General features: G+C 37.5%; 1 long non-coding RNA gene across 1 annotated transcript; it reads right to left on the bottom strand.

The window, feature by feature from the left end:
• Nucleotides 1-448: 448 nt before the first annotated feature.
• On the bottom strand, nt 449-12,807 carry LOC111436623. The gene is made up of 3 exons (XR_002709293.1): nt 12,769-12,807; nt 12,120-12,199; nt 449-489 (listed from the first exon to the last, which is right to left on the bottom strand). It is a non-coding gene; the product is annotated as an uncharacterized LOC111436623 (long non-coding RNA).
• Between the last annotated feature and the right edge of the window lie 5,547 nt (nt 12,808-18,354).

The following is an 18,354-nucleotide window of genomic DNA, read 5'->3' as shown; positions in this document are numbered from 1 at the left end:
AGTCATATCACATAAATATGGTACATGCAGGGGCCACAGGGCACGCACCATCATATAACACATAGTAAGCTAACTCCAACAGTAAGGTCACTTACCTCGATGGCCTTGGCCGAAGTCACTCACAACAAGCTAATTCCAACGGTTAAATATGTCCTATAATAACCACGTAAAAACTTAGCAACCTTTCATAACATATCTGTCACGGCCCAAAATTTAAATCTCGAAATCAAGGGCTGGACCAACAGACTATGCAATGAAATGTGTAAAAGCAAATAGAGAAGACGAGATTACAAAAACTTTAGCAATTACGTAAAATGTTTGAAATTCGAAACAAGGTGTTCAAGTATGAAAAGTATGTAAACGATTTACAAAACAATGCATGACAGATCTTAAACAAAATTATGCACAGACTTCTAGACGCCCCGGGACACTCCTCTGTGGCATTAAGATTCAGAATGCATTCCCGCATCGATCCATGGCATCACTCACCTGAAAAACAAAGAGTAGAAAGGAATGAGTATAAAAATACTCAGTAAGCAACCTACTTGTAGGCTCTTTTCGCATCCTTATCTTGGTAGGTAATCACGGTCTTTCTCGGGTTTCTAAGGAGAGTGATCTAAGCTGCAACTCTCTTTTCTGTACCTTAGGAGGCATACCCATCTTAAGTAGTGAAATGATCAGTGTCCTGAGGTGAGACACGACCTCATAAGTAAATCTGAGGGGATTGTATGGCTGGATCTGAAAACGTGACTCTCTCTTAACATCATCCATGGAGGTTAGCTGACGACCCTCACATGGGACAATACATCCACTAAACGGGGTGCGACCCCCTATGTGCCGGTCAGCTACTGAGTCATCCTATGTGGCTCCACATCCCCCGCTCAGGGACGGGTTTCTACGACCCAGGAGTCCTGTTCAGAAGACCCCTTAGCTATCACCACTAGGTTTGGGCACCTGTCAAACTTCCCTATCCAGATCTGCCAAGCTCAACGTTCACTATACCGGAGCTCTGTCTCGACGATACGGTATCAGAGGAGAGAGGGAAGTGGAGGTTCTAATGACACTATCTACACTGCTCGTGACGACCTAGGAAAGAAAAAAAAAACTCAGTCGCCGGAAAATCTGCGAGTTTTTCAGCGACCGCCGAGTTTCGCGAAACCCACGTGAAACGACTGCCACAGCATGCCCAGCCTTCAGCCCACGACTCCCAGCACCATCAGGATACCTGCAAAGGGAGAAAAGACAAAAAACTACGAGAGAGAGAGACATTTCGGAAAAAAAAAAGTTGACGAGTGTCTAGTTTCTCTGACGAACCCCCAAACCACCCTCAAACCGACACCAAACGACCTGTTACCGCCACGAGAAGGATCCCTAACGAAAGCACGATAACTCAAGGTGCGTTTTATGCTTTTTCGTAAATGTCGTCGTCGGTAACAAAGGTCGGAAAATTGGGTATTTCCTAATCGTTCTTAGATCTGTGGTTTTAGGAACCTTTAGGCCGTAAAACTCCCGGAAAAGAAAGAAGGACGACAAATAAAGAGGAAGAGGAAGAAAGAGGACCGAAATCGGCAACGGAAACACCGCGGGAAGGAGAGAGAAAACTTGCCGAAAAATCGGCCGGAGTTGGGTAAGGAAGACGAGGTCCACTGTAACGACCCTAAATTTTCACATACTCAGAGTCGCTACTATCATCTCATGCTCATCTATAATGCGGAAATATAACTCTTACATGAACATAATTGATAACGTAAATTTCAAAAAAACGTTTAAAACAACTTCTTCTCTGGAAAACACAACCATGGTCTTACGTGTTTAAATATGAAATACTGAAATTTAGAGAAAACAAAAACAATTACAAAATAATTTAAAACAATGAAATGCAAAACAACCTATTCTAACTTGAGACTAGAAATTTAAATACCGGGATGGTTACCAATCTCTCTTTTAGGTTTTGGAAGCTTGCCTCACAAGCATCATTTCATATAAATGGTGCCCCTTTTCTCGTTAACTGTGTCAAAGGCGAGGCTATTCTAGCGAAGTCCTACACGAACCTTCGATAGTATCCCGCTAGTCCCAAGAAACTCTGTACTGATGTTACCGAAGTTGGGCGTTCCTACTTCGTGACCGCTTTGACCTTAGTAGGATCTACGGATACTCAACCCTTTGTCGCCATGTATCCTAGGAAAGAGACTTATCGTAACCCAAATTCACACTTTGAGAACTTGGCATACAACTTGTTCTCTCTTAGGGTGGCTAGGACTTTTCAGAGGTGTTTCTGGTGTTCCAAGTCTGTTTTCGGGTACACTAGGATGTCACCAATGAGCACGATCACAAAAGTGTCTAGACAATCCTTGAACACTCGGTTCATTAACTCCATTAACACAGCTGAAACATTGGTGAGGCCAAATGACATCACCACAAACTTGTAGCGATAATACCTTGTCCTAAATGCTATCTTTGGTGCATCTTTTTCTTTACCCTTTATTTAATGGTAACCTGACCGCAGATCTATCTTAGAAAATATAGTTGCTTCTCTTAATTGATCGAATAAGTCTTCTATTCTAGGCAGAGGGTATTTATTCTTTATAGTTCTCTTATTTAACTCTCTGTAATCAATGCACAAACACATTGATCCATCTTTCTTCTGAACAAACAACACTGGCGCACTCCAGGGGGATACGCTAGGTTGAATGAAGCATTTATCGAGTAAGTCTTGTAATTGCGCCTTGAGTTCCTTCAACTCTGCTGGCGTCATACGATAGGGTGCTTTGGAAATAGGCCCAGTTCCCAACTCGAGTTCGATGATGAAGTCGACCGCTCGGGAAGGGGGTATTCCAGGTAGGTCATCCGGATACACATCTGAAAACTCGTTTACGGTTGACACGTTTTCTAGGGTCTTTTCTTTTCCTCTTACATCTACGGCACATGCTAATATAGTCCAACCGCCTTGTTGGACTAATCTCTTTGCTTTCATCATCGAGACTACCTTTGGGGGTAGCCCCGGTATTTGTGCCTTTAAATTTAAAGCTAGGTCCCACCGATGGTGAGAATATCACCTTTTTTTTTTTTTTTTTGCGACATTCTATAATAGCATGGTTTGCAACTAGTCAATCCATGCCTAGTACTATGTTGAAGTCGGTCATCTTTACTACTATTAGGACTACGCTTAGAGTTTGGTCGGCTACTATTGCTTGATCATTCTTTACTCTATCCTTAGTTACTACGTCTACCCTCTCAGGGGCTGCTTTCCGACCATACATACAATAAGGGTTCTAATTCAAACCCTGTCTCTAATCCCTCTCGAGGTGGGCTCTCTTCAGCCTCACCTCGTCCTCTATCTCTAATAAGAGGTCGTCCCCTTCCTCGTCTTACTCTTTCGCATGGTCTAGGCAGCATGGTTCTAGAAACCAAGATAGCATCTCTTAAGTCTAAAGCTCATTATTTATGAAATTATGCTATGCATCACATCTACTAAGTTCACATCATATTGCAAACAAAATCACTCAGCATGCAACACATCACATCATGCTCTTAAATAAATACGTGAAATATCACAACAATTTCAGTAACATTAACATAAAAATGCATGCAAGTTTCAAAACGTTTTTTTTTTCTTATCTTGTGCAAGGCGTACCTGACGGTGACGGGGCATCGACGTTGGGACCATGGAACGTGCCAAGCCTACATTGTAGGCTAGTCTACAGAATCTAAAACCTAAAGCTCTGATACCAACTGTTTCGACCCTACATTTCCACATACTCAGAGTCGCTACTATCATCTCATGCTCATCTATAATGCGGAAATATAACTCTTACATGAACATAATTGATAACGTAAATTTCAAAAAAACGTTTAAAACAACTTCTTCTCTGGAAAACACAACCATGGTCTTACGTGTTTAAATATGAAATACTGAGATTTAGAGAAAACAAAAACAATTACAAAATAATTTAAAACAATGAAATGCAAAACAACCTATTCTAACTTAAGACTAGAAATTTAAATATGAGTCTACCTTATGCACGTGCCACAGTCTCTGCTCGTGATGCCACCGTCCTCCGTACAAGTGCGCCTTGCCTTTACCTGAAAAATGATGTGGCACACGGCCTGAGTATTTCAAAGAATACTCAGTAAGTGGCCCTACTATAGGGGGCCATGCAAATGCAAACACATGCAATCATGATTTAGGGACCTATCTCTAATCATCTTAGGGGTGGCCTCCAGTCTCGGATAAATTGGATGTGTAGTACTTCCCTACACACGACTCACACGTGCGAGTGTGAATCCCCAGGGCGCTCGCACACCCCCTGGACCCTCTGGTCAAGCTAATCTGTAGCGACGTCCGGAGGTCAGCGGAACCCCATAGTGTCATGCACCTCATGAACACCCTCATCTGTGTGCTTTCGCACCTGTGCGCATACGCGCTCATCATATGGTGCGCGTCCGCACTCATCATCTCTAGGGGAAGTAGCCCTATGCTTATGAACATACAATATGCATGAGGTCCCTCTAAATCCATCATAATGTCTCTTCTGACACAACCCTCTAGTCTCATCTCTTTGTTACTTTAGGTAACACATACTCGTGGATATCATTTTCATGCTCTTAGGGTTGTGTCCTATGTCGATCTAACGACATGATGCAATATGACACTCATCATCATATAGCATGCTCAATATGGAAAACATCATCATATTAAGGTAAACGTCACGCAATCATCATACTCATCATATTGCCACAAAGTGCATCAAATATATCAAGTTCGACATTCATCAAAATATATATATACTGAGCACATCATCAAGTATCATAACCCACACATCATCATAAGTCATACATCATCATAACTGTAACGACCCGAAAAAAGAAAAAAAGAAAAAAATAATAATAATTATAAAAAAAAAATAAAAAAATAAAGTATGGACCCTCTCTCCACCTTCCCCAAATATCTCCCCAACACCTCCAACTACAGAGGGATCTGCAAAAGAAAGAAACACGAGAAAAAAAAATGGCTACAGGGAAGGAATGGCTTCACTCCAAGAAGATCTGATAGGAAGGGAAGAGATAGAAAATTTATGGGTAAGTTAGATCTCTTCTTTTATTTTTGCAGGAGATAGAAAAGTTATGTTAGATCTCCTTTTCAATTATTTAGATTTTTTTTTTTTTTTTTGATATCAAATAGAAAATCAAAATTGATTGAAAATGGTTGTGTCAATTGCATGACTCATCATTTTTAGGAAAGAGAAGAAAATCATAATTGATTGATGCATAGTCAGTTTTATGAAGGAAATTAGAATGGATTGTAAATGAATTTGATAGTCATTTGGGAAAGAGAAAGAAAAAAGAATGGATTGAAAATGGCTTTCTGTTAATTGAATAGTCATATTAGGAAAGGGAGGAGAACGATTGAAATTGTTTTATAATTGCATAATCATTTGTAGGAAGAAAAAAAAATACAGAGAGAAGAGAACAAAGAGGTACAAGAAAGAAAATGGAAAATGTGAAAAATTATTATTGTTTGTATCCATATAATATAATATTATAATAAACCATAATTGGATTGATGATTCAAAGCAGCATGAAATAATATTGACATATTTTCAATTTGAGTTTTAGAAAATTTAGAAACAATGAAAACTTGGAATTCGATTTTTACTGAGACCGTTTTAGAGCCGTATTTCACATTGTTAGTTGGATTATTAATTAAAATGTGAAATACTAACAAAAGGTGACAAACGGTGGGATATGAAGCGAACTCCAGCAACCTTTAGAGCAACTCTCGAGGAACGGGAGCTTACGTTAATTAAACTAGGGAGTACTTCGGCTAAGGCCAACCAGGTAAGTGGCCTTACTATAGGATAGGCTAAAAATTGTATGAGTTACGATGTTGTATGAACTACGTCGTATGATGCGGTATATGAGTTATGATGATGTATGACTTATGATGATGTGTGGGTTATGATACCTGATGATGTGCTTAGTATTTATATATTTTGATGAATGTCGTACTTGATATGTTTGATGCACTTTGTGGCAATATGATGAGTATGATGATTGCGTGACGTTTACCTTAATATGATGATGTTTTCCATATTGAGCATGCTATATGATGATGAGTGCCATATTGCATCATGTCGTTAGATCGACATAGGACACAACCCTAAGAGCGTGAAAATGATATTAATATAAATATCCACGAGTATGTGTTACCTAGAGTAACAAAGAGATGAGACTAGAGGGTTGTGTCAGAAGAGACATTATGATGTATTTAGAGGGACCTCATGCATATTGTATGTTCATAAGCATAGGGCTACTTCCCCTAGAGATGATGAGTGCGGACGCGCACCATATGATGAGCGCGTATGCGCACAGGTGCGAAAGCACATAGATGAGGGTGTTCCTGAGGTGCATGACACTATGGGGTTCCGCTGACCTCTGGACGTCACTACAGATTAGCTTGACCAGAGGGTCCAGGGGGTGTGCGAGCGCCCTGGGGATTCACACTCGCACGTGTGAGTCGTGTAGGGAAGTACTACACATCCAATTTGTCCGAGACTGGAGGCCACCCCTAAGATGATTAGAGATAGGTCCCTAAATCATGATTGCATGTGTTTGCATTTGCATGGCCCCCTATAGTGGGGCAACTTACTGAGTATTCTTTGAAATACTCAGGCCGTGTGCCACATCATTTTTCAGGTAAAGGCAAGGCGCACTTGTACGGAGGACGGCGACATCGCGAGCAGAGACTGTGGCACGTGCATAGGGTAGACTCATATTTAAATTTCTAGTCTTAAGTTAGAATAGGTTGTTTTGCATTTCATTGTTTTAAATTATTTTGTATTTGTTTTTGTTTTCTCTAAATTTAAGTATTTCATATTTAAACACGTAAGACCATGGCTGTGTTTTCAGAGAAGAAGTTGTTTTAAACGTTTTTTTGAAATTTTCGTTATCAATTATGTTCATGTAAGAGTTATATTTCCGCATTATAGATGAGCATGAGACGTTAGTAGCGACTCTGAGTATGTGGAAATTCAGGGTCGTTACAATAACTCATATATTGCATCGTACGACATAGTTCATACAACATCGTAACTCATACAATTTTTAGCCTATCCTATAGTAAGGCCACTTACCTGGTTGGCCTTAGCCGAAGATTCCCTAATTTAATTAACGTAAGCTCCCGTTCCTCAAGAGCTGCTCCAAAGGTTGCTAGAGTTCGCTTCATATCGAACCGTTCGTCACCTTTCGTTAGTATTCACATTTTAATTAATAATCCAACTAACAATGTGAAATACAGCTCTAAACCGGTCTCAGTAAAAATCAAATTCCACGTTTTCATTGTTTCTAAATTTTGGTTGGATAGTAAAACTTAAATTGAAAATATGTTAATATTATTTCATGCTGATTCAATCCTTCAATACAAATATGATTTGTTATAATATTATATTAATAATTTCTCACATCTTCCATTTTCTTCTCTCTATTGTACCACGTTATTTCTATTCTCTCTGTCTCCTTTTTCTTTCATATAAATGACTATGCAATTATAAAATAATATTCAATCAATTCTTTTTCTTCTCCCACATTATGACTATCAATTAACAGAAGCCATTTTCAATCTTTTTTTTTCTTCCCTTACCTAAAAACTATTATCATTAATAGAAGACATTTTGAATATATTCTGTTTTCTTCTCTTTCCTTTTTCAATCTATTATGTTTTCTCCTCTTTCCTAAAACTACTATCGATAACAATTTTCAATCTAGTCTGTTTTCTTCTCTTTCCTAAAAATGATGATTACATTTAGATGCAATTGACAAAGCCATTTTCAATCCATTTTGATTTTCTATCAGATATCAAAAAATCTAAATAATTGAAAAAGAAACCATTTTCAATCTAGTCTATTTTCTTCTCTTTCCTAAAAATGATGATTACATTTAGATGCAATTGACAAAGCCATTTTCAATCAATTTTGATTTTCTATCAGATATCCAAAAATCTAAATAATTGAAAAAGAGATCTAAGATAACTTTTCAATTTTGATTTTCAATTCAATATCCAAAAATCTAAATAATTGAAAAACAGATCTAAGATAACTTTTCTATCTCTGTCAAAAGATAAAAGAAAAGGAGATCTAACTTACCGATAACTTTTCTATCTCTCTCCATACCTATTAGATCTGCTTGAAGTGAAGCCGTCTCCATTTCTTCTCTCCCAAAATCTGTCCTCCTTCCTTTTCCTCAGATTTTTCTCTTCCCAAAATCTGCCATTTTTTTTTTTCCGTTTGGTTTTTTTTTCCATCATTTTGTACTTGGAGGGGTTGGGGAGATATTTGGGGAAGGTGGAGAGAGAGAGTCCATAATTTACTTTTTTTTTTATTATTATTATTATTATTTACTTATTATTATTATTATCTTTTTTTTTTCGGGTTGTTACATCCACGGATCCGGGTCAACCCGAACCCAAAACCTGAGAGTGTGAGCCCATTCTTTCCCTCAACCTCTGCCTTCGGCCCAGCCCAACTACAGCGGCCCAAACCTCAGACCAGCCCAGAAGCTACAGTTCAGTTGAACCAACCCGAGACCAAACCCATGGTCCAATCTGTTGGATCGGTATGGCAACCCTAGAGGGGGGTGAATAGGGTTTTAACGATAAAAGTGTTTAAACGTGATTAATTTTTTTTAATGATGAAACTTTTTACACATAAGTAGAAGATGCTAATTACTAGAACAAAATAATTCAAGTAAAAACAATAATCAAGTAGAACATGCAATAAATCACAATAATAATTTTGAAATTAAATAGGAAAGAGTTAGAGAAAATGACACACTAATTTTATAGTGGTTCGGTCAAACTTGACCTACTCCACTCCCCAAGCGCCTCTTGGGAATTTGAATAAAGAACTTTCTCGACTCTTTCCACGGATTAGAGCCAAACCGCTACACCGCTCTTTTTACGAGTTCAAGAGCAAACTCAATCCTTTCCACGACGCAGGATCAAACCGATACAAGTATTTGAGTTTGATAATAACACACCACAACTTTCTCAAAGAGTAGATTTACAATTTGGGATACTCACAACTATTTCCTCACAATACAATAATAATCCCTCCCAAGAATAAGAAGAAGAGAAATAAACTTGTAAGCTTGGAGAGAGCAACAAACAATGGAGACTTTGAACAAATGAGGATTGGAGAATGTATGTAAGTTGTGTATTTTAAAATGTGGGGAAGATGAGTTTATATAGAGGAGAAAAGTGGCAAAATGTAGATTGAATATTGACCATTAAATTGTGTTAGGAATAATGGAAGGAGGAGATTAAAAGTAAATAAATAAGAAAATTTTCCAAATTCATTTATTTCAAATTTTTAATATAATAATAATAAAAAGTTATGTGAGTAACGGTCAAATGAAAATTCAAAATTTATTATAAATATAATAATATCATAATAATAAAAATTATGTGAGTAACTACCAAAATTTTAAAATATAATAATATAATAATGTAATATAGTAATAATAAAAATCGATGTGAGTAACGGTTAGATTCAAATTTATATCTTGTAAAAATAATTTTATTTAGAAATATAATAATAAGAAAAACTTCACCATTTGTTACTGTTTCAACATTATAAATGTCATACTTTGATATATTTTGATTTGTCCATCATTTTGATTTTGCTGCCACATCATCACGTCGGGTATGTTGTCTCGACTCTAATTTCTTCGCTTTAGCTCTGATTTGAGTAATTGAAAAGTCGTTGTAATCGTTATTCCCGACCTTATACTGTGGATAGTTCAAAATACTGAAAATAATTAATAATTAATAGTAGGTTTGTTATCATCAAAACATCAATCCATTAATTGATTGAAATTAATTAAAGTGAGATCAAGGGCCAAAAAGCCAACACAATCGAGCCGGCCTGCAACCCAAAAAAATTTCGGCCCAGCCCAATAAGTCGAGGCCCAACGATAGTCTTGGCCAAGTAGCCTCCGCAGCTCGCGCCCGGACCACGACCCGAACCGGACTGCGACTCGCGCTTCGACCCGACGCTACCGCACGACGTGGCTCGCTCTGTTGCTGCCACGTGTCACATAGCAGCGCAGGCGGTCCCTCGGCTCGGCTCCCTCCAGCGACACTCCGGCAGCTCCCAGCGGCTGTTCGGCTCGGCTCACCTGTTTTCAGCCCGATTTCCACTGTTTCGACCCTCCCGGATCTGTTTTCAACCCCGATTAAGGTATCCGAGGCCGTTTTAGAGCCGTATTCACATTTATTGTATTATAGGGAAATTAATTGTGAAATACTAATGGAAAGTGGTGAACGGTGTGATAGGAAACAAACCCCGGCAACGTAGGAAGCAGCTCTCACGGAACGGGAGCTTACGTTTCTATTTAGGGAGTACTTCGGCCAAGGTCAACCAAGTAAGTGGCCTTACTATAGGATAGGCTAAAAAAATTATATGAGTTATGATGATGTGTGGATTACGATGCTTAATGATATGTGTAGTAAATACATATTTTGATGAATGATGCACTTGATATGTTTGACACACTTTGTGGCAATATGATGAGTATGATGATTGCATGATATTTACCTTAATATGATGATGGTTTCCATATTGAGCATGCTAGATGATGATGAGTGCCATATTGCATCATGTCGTTAGATCGACATAGGACACAACCCTAAGAGCATGAAAATGATATTAATATAAATATCCACGAGCATGTATTACCTAGAGTAACAAAGAGATGAGACTAGAGGGTTGTGTCATAAGAGACATTACGATGGATTTAGAGGGACCTCATGCATATTGTATGTTCATAAGCATAGGGCTACTTCCCCTAGAGATGATGAGTGCGGACGCGCACCTTATGATGAGTGCGAATGCACGCAGGTACAAAAGCACACAGATGAGGGTGTTCATGAGGCGCATGACACTATGGGGTTCCGCTGACCTCCGGACGTCGCTACAGATTAGCTTGACCAGAGGGTCCAAGGGGTGTGCGAGCGCCCTGGAGATTCACACTCGCACGTGTGAGTCGTGTGTAGGGAAGTACTACACATCCAATTTGTCGGAGACTGGAGGCCACCCCTAAGATGATTAGAGATAGGTCCCTAATTCATGATTGCATGTGTTTGCATTAGCATGGCCCCTATAGTGGGGTCACTTACTGAGTATTTCTTCGAAATACTCAGGCCGTGTGCCATATTGTTTTTCAGGTAAAGGCAACGCTCCCATGTACGGTTGACGGTAGCATCGTGATCAGAGACTGTGGCGCGTGCATAGGATAGTTGCATATTTAAAATTCCTAGTCTTGGTTAGGATAGGGCATTTGCATTTCACTCAATTATATTATTTAATTTGTAATCGTTTTTTTTTTTTAATCTTTTTGAACTCCAGCATGATGTTTGAAACACGTAAGTCCGGCAGTGTTTTCCAATGTTTGAACGTTTTCCAATGTTAATGGCGACTCTAGATATGTGGAAATTTAGGGTCGTTACACTGCTCAACTCTAGCAGGCTACCTACAGTTACCGTGGTGACCTATTATTCTTTCTTGGGTGGAACTTGGTGGCTTAGACTTGGATTCATGTATCTCTAGGATTCTCGTGCCAGGTCTCATAAACCTATCGGGTTTGAAATTCTGGGCTCTGGATCCGCCGGTAATCATTTCGTGGGTCTAATTGCACGGTATTCTAGAGGTCCCCAACCTAGGGTCTCATCTAATCTACTTAGTCACAAGCACCCTAATCTAAGCTCATAATTTCTTCCTATTCATCAAAAAAGATAACACAAGCAATCATCATGCATAAGAGTTAACACGCAGCAGTTCATGCAATATTAACAAACATGCTCAACGGGAAGATAACGTCCATCTTTACCCAGAGCGCAGACTTCACAAGTTTCTCATTCTCCTCATGCATACATACTTTATCAGAATCTCAATCAAATAGATTTAATATACATTTCATATCTAGCTTTCCTTAATCATTTCATTTTCACAGTTTCTATACTAATATACTAGGTCCGGCTAGCTAAGTTAATGGGTGGTAGCATGCATGCTTGTTCCTAGCGGTTCCTACAAGTACTTCTCGTGGGAATCCAAATGGCTACTTACATGGTTGACGCATGCCTTCCCGAGTTCGAGTTTTCTTGACGGAATGGATTCCAACAATTCTGGAATTTCCTTGACAGATCCTAATTTACATAATAATAGGGTCAGCATCAAAATCGGGTCGGAAAACAAGCAAACAGAGACCGAACGGAAAGAAAAAAAGTGGCTCACGCGCGTCACATGCGCCCTGGAGGGTTTCTATGCGCAATTCCTACGCGTGCGTGCCCACGTACGGCTTCCCGAATAGACGCGGGTCAGGGGCGCCAGGTCGAGCGGTTTGCGTGTGGCACGGGTCGGGCCTGGCGGATTCGCGTGACGCGTGTCCGTTGCCGGGTGAGGAGCGCCTCACAAGCCCATGATCGACACGTGTCGATCACCAGTTTCACCGTGCTCCTCCACACGCCGACCGACGTGTGGCGGCGTCTTCACCCTCTCTCCTGCATTTTTTTCATTTTCCAGGCCTCTTTCACGTTTCGATCTATTTTCTTCCAATTTTTTTTATCTTCCAATCCGTAATCCGATTCAACAAATTTTCTTCACGAACCTTGTAGATCTCATATTCTACTCCTTCGAAACAGTTTTCTTATATTTTTCTGATAATCAATGATCTTAATATTTGAGTTCGAATTCGGAGAAAAATACGAGTTCTTACCGAAAATCACGGTTTCTTGAAACTCCGATTTGAACACCAAACTTGGCCGCCTTCATTCCAAAACTTAACCAGATAACGTTGTTGAGGGTAAGAGTCCAATGATCAACACAAAACGTCACTATCACACAAAAATCTTGATGACTTCTCGATCTAGACACTCGTTGACTAACATGAAGTTCTTGAACGTTTGACGGAATAGGAAGGTGCGATTTGTGAGAGCACCTTGCCTCAGACTGTTGATGGTTTAGATTGGAGACTCGGATCTCCGGCGTCGGTTCTGATCCGATCTCCTCCTCCTTCCTCAAAAACCCTAATCTTCTTTCCCTCTTCTTTCTTCTCTTTCTCTCCCCTCTTCTTTCTCTTTTCTCTTTTCCAAAATGACTAATTTGCCCCTATTGTGACCTTTTTTTTTTCTTTCTTTTTTCAAAAACTCGAGCACTACAATACCCTAGCTAAATCTCATGCTATATATCAAAATAAACTCCCAACGCAATCTTTCTTTGACGGTTAGGAACCATATTGGCCTCAGATGGTAAAACTAAGGGTAGGAACGGCTTCAGAAGGGCCGAAAACCTAGGATCGATAAATTATAGCGATACCGAGCCGATAAGTCGAGCCACCGAGTCGACCAACTAAGCCATCAAGCCGAGTCACGGGAATTGACGGAGCCGAGCCGACATACACGCCAAGCTGAGTTCCGCCGGTCACGCAGCGTCTTCGACACAAGCATGGCGATCCCGACGTCTATATCTTACTTCCACTCGAATCCTTTTTTCGAAATATCAACCCTAATGTTTCGAGAGAAAACATCTTGGGATGTAAAAGGTTGGGCATTAGAATATAAAGATAATCTCAAGACATTTTCCAATAAGGCATTCTAGGGTTTTAGGATAAGAAAACTAAGAGAAATAGGGATGTTTCTATTAGGCAATAAATGTCTGGCAGGAATCTCTCGATTTTCGGGAGATTAAATGAGAACATTTAATTATTTATTTTGTTTTTATTTGATTTTATTTTATTCCAGAACCTCGAATCGTTATAGTTTCAATATATTAAAATTAATTAATATATTATTAGATCACGTTTACAATTATTCTACCCTTCTTTTTCAACCCTATAATCATAAATATGGCTAAAAAAAAGTAATGAAAGAAGTATTTTCCGGATATTGGATAAGAGAGAAGAACCTGAAATAAAGAAAAAGTAGGTGAATTTTATTTGATATGTCTAATGTTGCAGATATTTGAGATTTTTGTGTCCATGCACGCTAGTCTTACAACACATGAACTTATAGCATGTAGATGTTAAATATGCATTTCCTATATATGTGATGATTGGTAGATCAAATGTCGCGGACATGTGATGATTGGTCACTTGACATGTTGATTGGTCACTTGACATGTTTTACACATTTGTAAGTGTCAATAATGAAATCAATCTAAAAAATTTATTAAAATCAGTTAATTTATTTGTGTACACACACAACTAGAACATAAGTACTCACAAATAGAACATAGGTCCTACTGAAGTTTGAACTCAGGTTACTTGATTTAGAGTCCAATGTCCTAACCTCTAAACTATAGGACCACAAATATTTATAAAATTTGTGTGCAAGAAATCTTTGAACTTTAAATGATAAATAATATCTTCATATACTTTCAATTCAAAATTGTGAAAGTGACTGATCTGTTCTCGCTTTTTTAGTTTTGTATTTGATAGGGTTTCAACACACTCAAATCAATTAATTTATTAGATCACATGTACCATTATTCTTCCATTCTTTTTAAACTCTATGATCTTAAAAATGGTTAAAAAAAAGTTTTGCAGCAAGAATCATTCCTAGATCTTTTACTTTCATTTTAGAGAACTTTTCTATTTTAGTCAAATTTGTGGACTAGGGCGGCATTCAAGAATTGAACTTAATCCCTTGTTTTAAAATATATTCTTGCCATAAAATCCCTTGCTTTAAAATATATTCTTGCCATTATTATTTATCACATTCTTCTTTTATCCTTTCCATTTGACGCACGCGCTCTTTTTATTGTCTATTCTCCAATGTAAGTTAAAAATTAAGAATTTCACTCCAGTAAATAAAATATAGATTATCAAGTCATAGATATGATATCTATAAATCATTATCATATTTTGTACTACTACATACCTTATTCATGTAACAAGTCATCCTCATAAGCTCAAGTCCATCGTGTCATTATATTTATCGTAATTCTTGATTTTATGAAATCTTCATGAATTCTTTTAAGTTTGTCTTTGAGGGTATCTTTTGTGTTTTGCTGCTTAAGTCTTGGATCATACCCCCACTATGTTCTTATCGTTGTGATATCATACACGAGTTTCTTATAGCCTTTCAAGTCTTTATTTTCTTGAGTCTCGGTAGCCTGAGGATTGGTGTTGTGCTATTTTCTTAATACTTATCTTAGGGTTGTTTTCTTAGTCTCATCCGAAGATTATTCTTAGAGCATAACAACTCATAAGTCCTCATAAGTCAAGTATACGTCTTGATAAGAATCATAACATGTTTCTTGAGGTACTTAGGTATACTATGGATCTTTACTAGGGGCCTTTAAGGGTAGTTTAGTATTTTCAAAGTATTGGCTTATAGCCTATCTTATAAGTGTTTGTAACACTTCGGTGTTCCTCAAGGCTTTGGGTCTTCAGAACACCTTAGAATCCTTATAAGAGTATTTTGGTCCTTTATTTCTTCATTTCTTGCTTTGAGCTCTTAACATACTTCAAAATCCTCGTATTATTGAGTAACTCTTTATGTTCTTATATGTAGGTCTCACTTAAAATCTCATGTCATTTGGAGGCTGCTTATATCTTGAAATAAATTGTGATTGCTTTAGAGGTAGTTCGGTAACTTTACCTTAAAATCTTAGTTTTGCTCCTATACATGCTACAAAGACTTTGAAAACTTTCCTAACTTGTATAATTGAAATAGCTCATATACATGGTCAATAAATCATTGTTTAGGCACTTACAGACATTTTTGTCATTTTACCATTTATTCTTGATTAAGCCTGTATATGAACTCAAATAACTACAAAACTTCTTGAATAACCTTAAAATTTCACTATAGTCTCTTCTACTAAAATTTCATGTCATTTTGGGCATGGACGGATGGTACTTTTACTCTAGCGGCATTTTAGTTAATGTTGAATCCTAGACTTGGTCCAAGCCCAAACATAATTCAATGATTCTCAAACTTAACATTCTCCTTAAAATTAATAGAATAAGGTATCTCACAAAGTTTCATGACAATTAGAGGTCGTTTGGGTCATGAATCAAAGAGAAGTTACCTTAGGGGCATTATAGTCATTTTATACCGTTACATGGTTTAGCTACTTAACCTTTTCTAATTACTACCACATTTAATATATTATCTTAGCATACCATAATGTGCTTAGCATTAAAATTTCATGGGAAGTGGAGTTCATTTAGTTGGTCATTTTAGCGTTACTTTAGTCCCAAACAAAATTATCGGTTTAGGGTCTTAACTTACCGTTCTTGGTGCTTTTCTTTCATAATCTCTTAATTCACACTTAATTTAAGGTTCATGTTGAAATCCAAGCTATTACTACAAATATTTCTTAAGAAAAGTCTAAGGTGGCTACTTACCTCATCATTGACGTTTAAGACCTCCGTTCTCAAGCTTCCGATATCCAAATTACTTCAAATTTTCTTTGACAGAATTCTTAGAGTACCTAGTTTCTTGAACCATAAAGTTCATGATAATTGGTCTAGAAGAAGGTTAATATTGAGAAAAACTGAGAGAGGGTCGAGTTTTGGGTTCACATGGTTGGTTCAACTGACCTGATAATGTTATTGTCTCCTCCCTCTGGCCAGAAGAGGAATAAAAAATTTGGGAAATTCTTTAAAAATTGGAAAAAAAAAGATGTTGTTGTCCTTTGTTGTAATAGCCCAAAGATAAATAAAGAAATAAAGAAATAAAAAATAATTATAAAAATAGTTAAAAATAATAATAATAATAATAATTAATTAATTATAAAAAAAAAAACAACATTTCCCCACTTCTGTCCACTAACCTCTCATCTCTTCCCACAATTATCTCTCCTTAACCCATCCTTACCACAGAAAGTAATAGTTACTGAGAAAAGAAAAAAAAAACAATAATTGTCAGATTTATTTGAGAAAAAAAAAATGAGAATGACCTTTACCCGATTGAGATTCCAAGAGATTTACGTGAAGATAGATCTGATCGATAAGGTATATATTAAATCTTCATTTTCTTTTATGCTATTTTTTTAGAAATCACAACCAATTATAGTTAGATCTTTGTTGAATTATTACACTGCTCTAGCTTTGAGTTAGAAACTAAATGTCAATCATTAATAACTTCAAATTAGTAATATTAGATTAAATTTTGATCCGTAGTCAAATGAATAGATTAAAAATAGAATGGCCAACAAAATTTCTAAATAGGAAACACTGAGATAAGGAAAGATTTGGAAATACACATCACTAGAAATTTGGAATGCATGAGAAGAGAATTAAAAGGGAACGATAAAAAAAATTAGGGAATTAAAAACCACATACTAAATACAGAGGGAAAGGTAAACACAGAGGGTAAATACAGAGATTAGTAAAGCCCAGAATAACTTGAAATAGTTGTATCTACTTTCTTGTAGAACAGTATGAAAAATAAGATTTTTAATACAAATATAATTATAGATATATAACATTTCAGACTTTTAACAATGGACCAATGTAAATTAGAGAAATAATGTTGTAGAGTTCAAACCGGAAACTAATGTCATGGGCTCATATAGGTTGACTCGGATTTCAAAGGACGGAATCGAAGTTTAATCAAAGATATATTCGTGACAATGACTTAAGCTAGCCAGGTAAGTGACCTTACTATCGGCATGGTTATATTTTGATGTTGACACGTGCCCTGATGTTAACATCTCTTGCTTGATTCTTTGCCTAAGGAACAAGTGACCACAAACAATTGATCTTCTTCTTCTTGATCAGCTAACTGTGCATCTACTTCTTCTACCTGACCTTTGACTTTGCAGATCACAGCTTCATGTCCAAGTTGATTGCATTTGGAGCAGAAGGCGTCAGGTCTTCTCCAACATTTGTATGGTGAATGACCTTTCTTCTCACAATGGCGGCAAGGTGGATAGGATTTTTAGAACCTTCTCCTTTTGTCTTCTGATAATTGGCAGATGAATCTTCATTCGTCGATTGGTTTTTGAAATTTTTCTTGTTTTTATACTGTCTTGATGCTTAATAAGGCACCTTCAATCACCCCTTCTTGCCTCATAGACCTTCTTTGCTCTTGTACTTGTAAGCATTCCAGGGCTCTGTAAGAGAAATCTTTGACAGGTTTTTGGTGTTCTCCAGAGTAGTAATGGTGTCTTCAAACTTCTCTTGAAGAGTCACCGGCAGCTTTTCAACAATCCTGGAATCATTTAACACAGAACCAAGCAATCTCACCTTGTTTGCAATGCTGAGAATCTGTCAGAGTACTCTTTCATCGACTCAGACTCCTTCATCTTCTGCAACTCTAAATCCCTAATCAAATTTAGGATTTTCATTCCA

Source organism: Cucurbita moschata, unplaced genomic scaffold (assembly GCF_002738365.1).
Source record: "Cucurbita moschata cultivar Rifu unplaced genomic scaffold, Cmos_1.0 Cmo_Scf00057, whole genome shotgun sequence".
In the NCBI taxonomy this organism is placed as follows: Eukaryota; Viridiplantae; Streptophyta; class Magnoliopsida; order Cucurbitales; family Cucurbitaceae; genus Cucurbita; species Cucurbita moschata.
The sequence above is the reverse complement of the archived record's forward strand: the minus strand, read 5'-3'. Positions and strand labels throughout refer to the sequence as shown.